Source organism: Peromyscus maniculatus, chromosome 3 (genome assembly GCF_049852395.1).
Source record: "Peromyscus maniculatus bairdii isolate BWxNUB_F1_BW_parent chromosome 3, HU_Pman_BW_mat_3.1, whole genome shotgun sequence".
Taxonomy (NCBI): Eukaryota; Metazoa; Chordata; class Mammalia; order Rodentia; family Cricetidae; genus Peromyscus; species Peromyscus maniculatus.
In genome coordinates, this window is record NC_134854.1 from 16,348,087 (window position 1) to 16,357,385 (window position 9,299).

Here is a 9,299-nt window from a genome sequence, read left to right on the forward strand (position 1 = left end):
CTAAACATAGTTTTATAGTGTTTGGGTACCCATTATTATTCTAAAGAAAATGATTTCTAATATCAGCATACTGATAATGAAACTACAATTAAAAATGGAAAGAAATATCAAAAACAGTATTTGAAATCTATGTATATACCTTGGGTTATGATTATTTAAAATGGCCTTCTAAATAAAAATACCATGTTTATAATAAAACACATACAAGCAATTTATTATATAAATGTTTTAATTGGGAGGGAAACAGGTTTATTTCTTCCTATTTTCTGCATGTAGTTGTCTGCAATATTTGTTTTAGCAGTTTGAAAAGAAATAGAATAAAATCTCATTTGAAGATTGCAAGCATAGTATCATCCAATTCTGACAAGAAGAATAGAAGAAATGATGTGCCTCTGCCTTCTTGATTAACAATAAGATTGTTTTTAGAAAAAATATAACCTCTGATTACTAAGTTATATTAAATATTAAAGAAAATATATAAGAACAAAATTGCTCATGTTTAAACATAGACAAAATTAAGTAAACAAACTTAGTAATGAAATGAATGATGGGAAAGAACAGTAAATCATTTCTATATGCAAATATACAACACAGTCATGTTCAACTTGTTCTACTATAAAGGAATTCAGGTGTGTACCTGAAAAGAGCTATTTTAATAAAGAGAAAATGATAAGATAACCAAAGTAAAAACAGCAAACAGTATTCTGTCCTCAATATTTTTATTGCTGTTTTTATGTATGATTTTGTCTCAATATATTTAATTATTCATTCACACTCTTGGAAGATTTTTGGTATTTTGACTCTGGTATGATTGGGATACCTGAAATTAAAGACGTTTTATCTTACAAAATATTCATGTGACAAATTTTAAAAAAATGTTCATAATTATTGATATCCATTTTTTCTGTATGTAGTCTTCAACAAAACCTTCACTTGTTATTTTTAAATATTTTATTATATTCAGAGAAAACTTTATGATAAAAATTATATGTATATATTACATATTCAAAAGAGTATACAACCTCAAATCCACACAGTAGGAAGTGTGTGTTTTCTTTCTAAATTTCCATATAAGATATCCAGTGAGAATTTAATAAGTACTAAAAGGGACTTAATGGAAATATTAACTGGAAATTTCCATACCACCTACAAAAAAACGTGTAGTTTATAGCAAAGCTTATAACATTAATTGGTTTCATTTTCCAAGTATGTTAGTTTCCAATCAATGGACTATATGCAGAATTATTTTAGAGCTCTGTGAGTAAGTGTATAACCTCTATTTTAAGTCTAGGATTGCTTGACTGATTCACTTTTCTTCTAGCCTTATAAAGTGGTATACAGTTAGAGACAAGAGTTTCTATGCTTCTAGAAAAGTACTATGATATTTAAAATGTTACAAAAAATGTTAACAAAAACTTACAAAATGTTTCTATGGATTAGGAGCTGATATTTCACAGAAATGAAGCATTTTAGTGTTGGGTCCAATCCTCTGTTTTGTTTGGAATCTTCATGAAGCAGGGAAATCTGTTCAATTATGACAGAATGGCTTATTGGCCTCAGTACCGCCCCCTTCTGTGCTGGCACACTACCTGGTTATATGACTGTGTTTTAATGTTTCTTAGATTTGCACTTGTGTACATCTTTCCTGGGTCTGTCAAAACAGAATATTACACAATATGTAATCAAAATGAATATTTATTGTTTCCTTTTAGAAGCTAGAATTAAGAAATCAAAATTTTGTCATACTTAGTTTCACCTAAAGGCTATAGAAAATAATTATGTCCATGTTTTTCTACATTTTTTTTTGCGGGGGAGGGGATGGACTATATTGTTATCACTGTATCTTCACATATTCATCCCTCATTGTGAATCTCTGTCCTTATTTAATGTTTTCATAAGAACATTGGTAGTAAAACTAAAATATGAAAGGACTCCTTTGTTTGTACTTACCTTAATTTTCATCATGGCTATGAGATATACCTAGGCTACTCTTCATGGAGAAAAAAACAAGGAAAAGAAAGAAAATGAACTGGATTAAAGACACTCCTGCAGTCACAGACTGAACAGAGCTACATGGCGATGGCCCGGATAGATCAACTGAATGACAAATATTTCACAGATAGAAACATGTTATTATTTTTAGGTAGTCATTTTTAGTGCCACTTATGACCCTGCAAGTTTGGTAGTAACTGACAGATTTATTTAGAGTCTAAATGGTTTCCTTATTAAGTTTATTAATTGACTTGACATCAGAAAATTTCATGGATTTTATTTCTACATGATGGATGCTATTTTCTTCTTCTTCTTCTGTATTATTTATCATGTATCCTTGAAGACAGTTTATAAATATAATTTATGAACTCAAAATCAATAATTATGAAAAAAGGAAGAAAGATTTTTCAATTTCTTATAGCTACAATAATTCTGGGAGGAAATGTACATCATTAACATGTTAATACATATTTTGTTTATAATACTAATGCTTCCCATCATGTTAACACTAAAGTCATCTATGGTAAACAAGCATAATAAATATTTTGCTAGAAAATATTTGGACCACCAAAATCCCCATTCCTCTCTTTATAGCAAAATTTATCATTATAAAGTGTTGCAGAAATATTGTATATTAGGAAGTTAAACTTCTCAGCCGGGCAGTGGTAGTGCACACCTTTAATCTCAGCACTCAGGAGGCAGAGGCAGGTGGTTCTCTGTGAGTTTGAGGCCAGCCTTGTCTACAGAGTGAGTTCCAGGAAAGGTGCGAAGTTACACAGAGAAACCCATCTCCAAAAACTTAAAAAAAAAAGGAAAAAAAAAGGAAGTTAAACTTTTCTGTTGTGGTTTGAGCTTTTTTCATACAGAAATTTAAGGCAGGAGTACATGTAACTTTTATTAACTTTTATTTCAATGCAATAATATTTTATCCCCAGAATATACTGACAAACTCGAGTCCCTCTAGATAGAGTGTTTCTCAATAACAATGGGTGTTTGTCCATGTTAAAGATACATTTGCAGCAAATTACTGAAGAAAGCTATCTACAAGTTTAGATGTCAACTGCCTCAGGTCTATGTGTTAGATCCACTGAAAGGATGCAGATGATGCCCTGTGGGGATAGCCTCTTTTTTATGGGTGACACAAGAGAAATCATTAGTCCTATATCAAAGATTAGTTCTTACCAGAATGCAATTAGTCTAAATGCAAATTTATATTTCTTATGAAAACTTGGGATACATTTATTAGCATCAAATTTTGTTATATATATATATATATATACATATATATATATTCATATATTCAGAGCAGACCCCACTTTTCATGTTTCTCTAGGACTTTATATTGTCCAGTTCATCAACCATTGATTTGGTATCAGAGGATGAAATAAATTTTAGACATATACTCTCTCTGTAACTAAAATGACTTACTTTGCTTTAGATATATCTTCATATATTTTATGTATAGCAATCTAATTGTTACATACTCACCTCATTTCCTCTATTAAATTTTATCTTTATAAACACATTTGTACACATATCAATTCATGAGTTGATGGTCTACATTTTTGTTATTTTATAGTTAATAGTTTCATTATATAATACTTCTGCATAGCCAATACCTTGTAGTTAATCTAAAAAGTTTCTGCTCTTATTTTCTTCTGAATACTTATTCAATTTAAGCAACACTAGTTGCTATTCATTATTCCTAAAATGACCTGTATTATCACATCTTCATTTAAACACATCCTTATAATTCTAAATTCTAATTAATAAAAAAACTCCAAAATCTTTTTTACAAAGCAAGAACTACTTTAGAATTAGACACATATCTTATTTTCAGTTCCAAATTATAGTATTTTTCTTTCACCAAAACAAGTGAACAACTAATATAATTCGAGAGAGACAATACATAGTTTGCAGACTATAAGCTCTTACATTCACCTATTTATGTCAGAATGCAGGAAGGCTCTTTCATAGGGATTTGATAAGTTATGCTGCAATGAAGTAGATGCATCACCACACTCAGAGATGGTTAACTGAATCATTGTTACCTTGTACATACATTTAAAAAAAAATCCATTACCAGGCTACACTGTCTAGTGCTGTTTAAAATTGTCTCAGTTACTGCCCAGCCAATGGTCCCTATGATAACTCCATGTGTTAGCTTGAGTCAAAAGTTTTTTACCTCAGCAAGTGCTATTATTAGGTCTCACTTTTGTATATGAACAACTAGCTCTGCGGCCTCCCTCAGAACTGAAAAACATCACTTAAGAGATAATTCAATTTGAACTACCACAAACATTTTGCAGTTCTTCATGATGCCTAAAATTAGCAATATATTGTTAACTTAAAATTTGCCAAGAGATGGCTGGAGGCATAGATCACGAGTTAAAAAGCATTTATTCTTGCAAGGTACCTGGTTTTGTTCCCAGCACTCTGTCTATAAGACCTCAGCTCCAACAGTTACAATGCCATCTTCTGGCATCCTCTGGCACTTCACAGGGTCATGCACATACATACAAGTAACAAACATTCATTCATGCAAAATAAAAATAAATACATCTTTAAAAGATTTTTGCCAAAAGTATAGGTCATTGTTTCCCTAAAAAGATATACAGAAAATAGAAACTATAAAAAATGATGAATAGATTCATTAATTTCACAGTGTATACATATATTAAATGATTTCATCATATGCCTTGGTTTCATATAATTTATTCATCAACTGTACCCCATTAAAGCTTGAAAATATTTTGAAAAATAAAATATAAGTCAAATAAGCAGGTATGCATTTGAACAAAAACATATCTCATCTTCAAAATATGCTCAAAATAAACACAGTAAAGGAAAAGTCTCTCCTGTGGGATCTGTTCAGGCATTTTGTGTCCTTCTATGAACCTCTGTTACAGGAAAAATGAGCTGTAACACCAAAGACATCCCAATGCCATCGATCTTCAGATGGAGGGTTATCAAGAGGTTCCCTTCTCTCTGAAGTTTACTCCCCACTCCTTACAAAACTTTCCTGTGTGATTAAACAATATCAATACCTTGTCATTATCTGGTGACCTTGACCAGTTCATTTCATTGAGTCATCTGGTCCACCTCCTTTCTTATCGTCTTTCTTCATCTGGGCTGTGCTCTGTATGACTTTCATTCCTTTTCCTCCTTTGGTTCCAATTATCTTGAAGCTCCACAAGACATTCAAAAGGTCCCTGAATTTTTCAGTGTTGAGAAAGAGAAGTCACATTTATTCCAATGAATCATGGGACAATTTTAAATTACATTTCTATCTGACTCAGACATAGCCTACCTGGAAAACAGAGTTCTTGTAATCTTAAAACTTTTAGCATTGAAAAATATTCATATAAAAAAGAGTAAAAGTAAAAGAATAATCAGGGGAAAATGTACAATAAAGAACAACCACAGCACTGAGAGTTTATGTCACAAGAAACTTTCATACCAAATATTCTTCACTTTAAGGAGCTAATCATTGTTTGATTATATAATACAAGATATTGCTTAGTTTTCCCCCTTTTTGGTTATATACTCTAATTTTTCCATACTAAACATTTTTAACATTCAAAATTATCAGCAAATAAAAAGCATAAGCATTTTAAAAAGCCAAGTTGGATGTAAATAGCAATATGGTTAATTAAATTTCAATCTCATAGAAATGGATTTTTAAAAATCAAATCCCTTAGGCTTTATCTCCTACAAAGGCATGAAGCCAGGAAAGATATTTTCAAAATTTTATACAAATCAGCAAATTCAAAAAATGAGAATGTAAGTTACTTCCTTTATTTTATTTTATTATTTTTTTATCAAAAGTAAAAAACAGCTTAGCTTAACATTTGCCAAGCACTCAGTCTTGCATCTAGAACATTTACTGTATTTAAAGCTTAAATTGAATTTCTTGCATCTGGATATACTGGGAGGAACGGGATGGAATCCTAATGTAACTTCTATGGGGACAAATGAATTCCCCAACTGACTAAATCAGCCAGCCAATCTTTCACAGGTCTGTCTTTGCTAACAGGACGAAAGAAGCTTTTCTCCAAGGTACAGTTTGTTCATCTTTGCTACACATTTTTGTTGAACACCAAACACCTACTTTCTCTTGTCTCAAAACTGTAGCAGTGACCGTTGAAGAATTTAGAGGAAAAACTCTGTCTTCCAAACAGTGTGTTCAGACATGCACAGTGATACATCTCGGCACCTACCCTAGAAAGGATGGTTCCTCCTCACCCTCCAGACATACAAATTTGGTTACAAAGACGGATGGAAAAAAAGTAAAGCAGATGAAGTGGGGTAAACAATGCTGTGGATATCGTTCTATATAAATAAAACACTGATGGCCAGTGACCAGGCAGGAAATAGGTGGCCAGGCAGGAAGTAGGTGGGACAAGGAGAGAGGAGAATTCTGGGAAGCGGAAGGCTGAGGGGGGAGACACTGCAGCCACCGCCAGGACAAGCAGCATGTGAAGACTCTGGTAAGCCACCAGCCACGTGGCAAGGTATAGATTTATAAAAATGGGTTAATTTAAGATAAAAGAACAGTTAGCAAGAAGCCTGCCACGGCCATACAGTTTATAAGTAATATAAGCATCTGAGTGATTATTTTATATGTGGATTGTGGGACTGCGGGGCTTGGGGAACCTGGAGAGAAGCCCTCCAGCAACAAAACAAAGCTTCCTCTATTATATCAATCAGAACAATTATTGCAATATCTCCCACATCTTTACTTTCAAATTGATTTATAATTCAGATAAGTTGAGAGATGTTGTTTTATTATAAACAACAAAGAAGTGAAGAAATATAAAACTACCAAAGACATAATTTCCCATCATTAGTCTCACAAATAAAGATACTATATAAATAAAGATTAATTTAGATGTGCATGGGGGTGTTCCGGAGGATGATGCAGAGAGATTCATGTCTGGTTAAAGCTAGTCCAGGATACAGAATATGTCCTTCTTTCAAAATAATAAAAATCCTCATAAATGAGTGTTTCTTATCCATGATTGTGAAAATGCAAATCATGGTCTGATTTTAAGGTGATTTGATAAATAAAATATAATATTATCCAGCATTTGTACTCTTATGTGAAAAAATAATTATTAGCATTCACAATAATAGGCCTAGAGATATATCTACTGAAGGCAAGTATATGATAAATTGATTCTGAATATACAGATATATATTAATTTATTCTAGCCTTATCTCATTTAACTATGGTAATCTAACTAGCAATGGCTAAGGGTAAAGTCCATAATATGGTAAGATATAGTACAGATTAATTTAATCCTAATGTTTAAGAAATTAGAGAAAATAGATATTTAAGAAATTGGGGAAATATTGTTTTCTGGTAACCACTATTATTCATTATAGTCTTTTTAATTATTTTTTTCTAGAATAGAATCCAAAATATTCAAGGATCCAAAGAAATGAAAAGCATAATAAATAATAAAAATACTTAAATGATTAATATATATTACATATTTTGATATGTATATATATAAAAGATGCTAAAATCCCCTACAAATAATAAATAAATAAAATGAAAATTAAACTACTACTATAAAATACATCAAAAACAAAAAATGAATGGATTTCAGAAAATTAATGACAGACTGAATTTAGCAGAAAATAATTTTTATAATGACTTACTCACTTTGAACACAGAAGGAATACAAAGGGGAAAAATTAAGTAACAGAATATAGAATCTTGTGGCAAAATATTAAGTAATCCAATATTCCTGTATTGCATATCAAAATATAACAAATAATTTAAAAAAATTGATCAGCATATATGCCAATGAATTGCAAAAAACTCCAAGAAAGGCAAATAAAGTACATCTTTATACTCTGTAACATAGTATAAAAAGCCCAAATATCAATGTCAGAACAACAAGAAGCATAGAGAAACACATTTTTCATTAAAGAAACTGTTGTACACCAAACAACCAACATTAAAAAGAATACAACAAAGGAGACAGTGAACTAAAAATTTGTACAGTTGAAAGAAACATATTCATTTCAAGAGGCTTGAGAGATAGCTGAGCGTTTTCTGTCCTTACAGAGTTCCTTCATTTGATCCCAACATTTGAAGCATTGGGTCATAACTTACTGTCACCCCAGTCCCAGAAAACAGGAGGCCCTCTAGTGCACATACCCACATGCAGACACATACATACATACAAAGTTAAAACAAAAAAACCCAACCTTTCTCAATGTTCAAAAATTAAATTACATGGCCTTTACTGAAAATACATTGCCAATTGCTCAAAGAAGAGGACTGTGTTATCAATGATTTCTCATTATAAAGAAAAAAAGAGATTTAAAAAAAGTGTTAGATGAGATTTTATACAAAAGTTTCATTGGCAGAGAAAGAATGAAAAATGTGGTAAAAAGTAAACCACTGCAGATTTGTTAACAAAGTAAAGTTAGCATTAAGAAGAACGTAGAAGCCATCTTGTAAAAATTTCACCTCAAACTAATATATTAGATAATGCATAGTTATAAAAAACTGTTTACAAAATAAATTGTATATTATTCTTCAGTTCATATAAACAATCATACACATTTAAACATTTTTAATTAAAATAGATCTATGATATGTATAAAATTAATTAACTTTAGTTTAAATAATTTGCATAGGCATTTTTATTTGAATACCAATGTGATAAAATAATTTAAAATTCTAAATAAATATATTGAAAGTAAACTCACGATTAGGTGAGATGTATCTCTAGAGAGGGCCTAGTAGGAGGAACGCTACAAGGAGGAAAAGGGGAGATGGGAGAGTTTTAAATGTACTGGGGAGAGGGTAAGGAATAGAGAAAGAGAGGGAGGAAAGACATACACAACAGCAAGCGGGTTTGAAAAAGTCGTATATATAAATGGAGTTATGCTTCCTTCAAGAGCCATGGACTCCCTAACAAACCCCCCTGTGCCAAGCATAGAAACCTCTTTTTGAGTTGTTAAAAGAAGACCAAGAGACTGGTAAAATAATATAAGAAAGTGCCAGTCCTCTGACAGAACTTGAAGACTGAAAACACCACATACTTTAGATACAAAACATGGAGGAATTGAGCTGAAACAGAACTGGAAGCCTCCTTCCTGAGGACAAATTTTCCATGTTCCAGAAGTTGCTCTACAAGCTGTCAGGGAAGAAAGTTGTCTAGCTGCAAAGCCTCTGAACAACAGCAGAGAAAGAAAGGCACAAGATATGGAAAGGTACAGCAGTGGCATTTACATGATGGGGTGAACCACATCTGTCTAATTCTAAGACTTATTCAGCTGGAAGG

General features: G+C 31.7%; 1 long non-coding RNA gene across 1 annotated transcript; it reads right to left on the reverse strand.

The window, feature by feature from the left end:
* Positions 1–211: 211 nt before the first annotated feature.
* On the reverse strand, positions 212–1,510 carry LOC143272139 (uncharacterized). The gene is made up of 2 exons (XR_013049575.1): positions 1,421–1,510; positions 212–820 (listed from the first exon to the last, which is right to left on the reverse strand). It is a non-coding gene; the product is annotated as an uncharacterized LOC143272139 (long non-coding RNA).
* Positions 1,511–9,299: the final 7,789 nt, after the last annotated feature.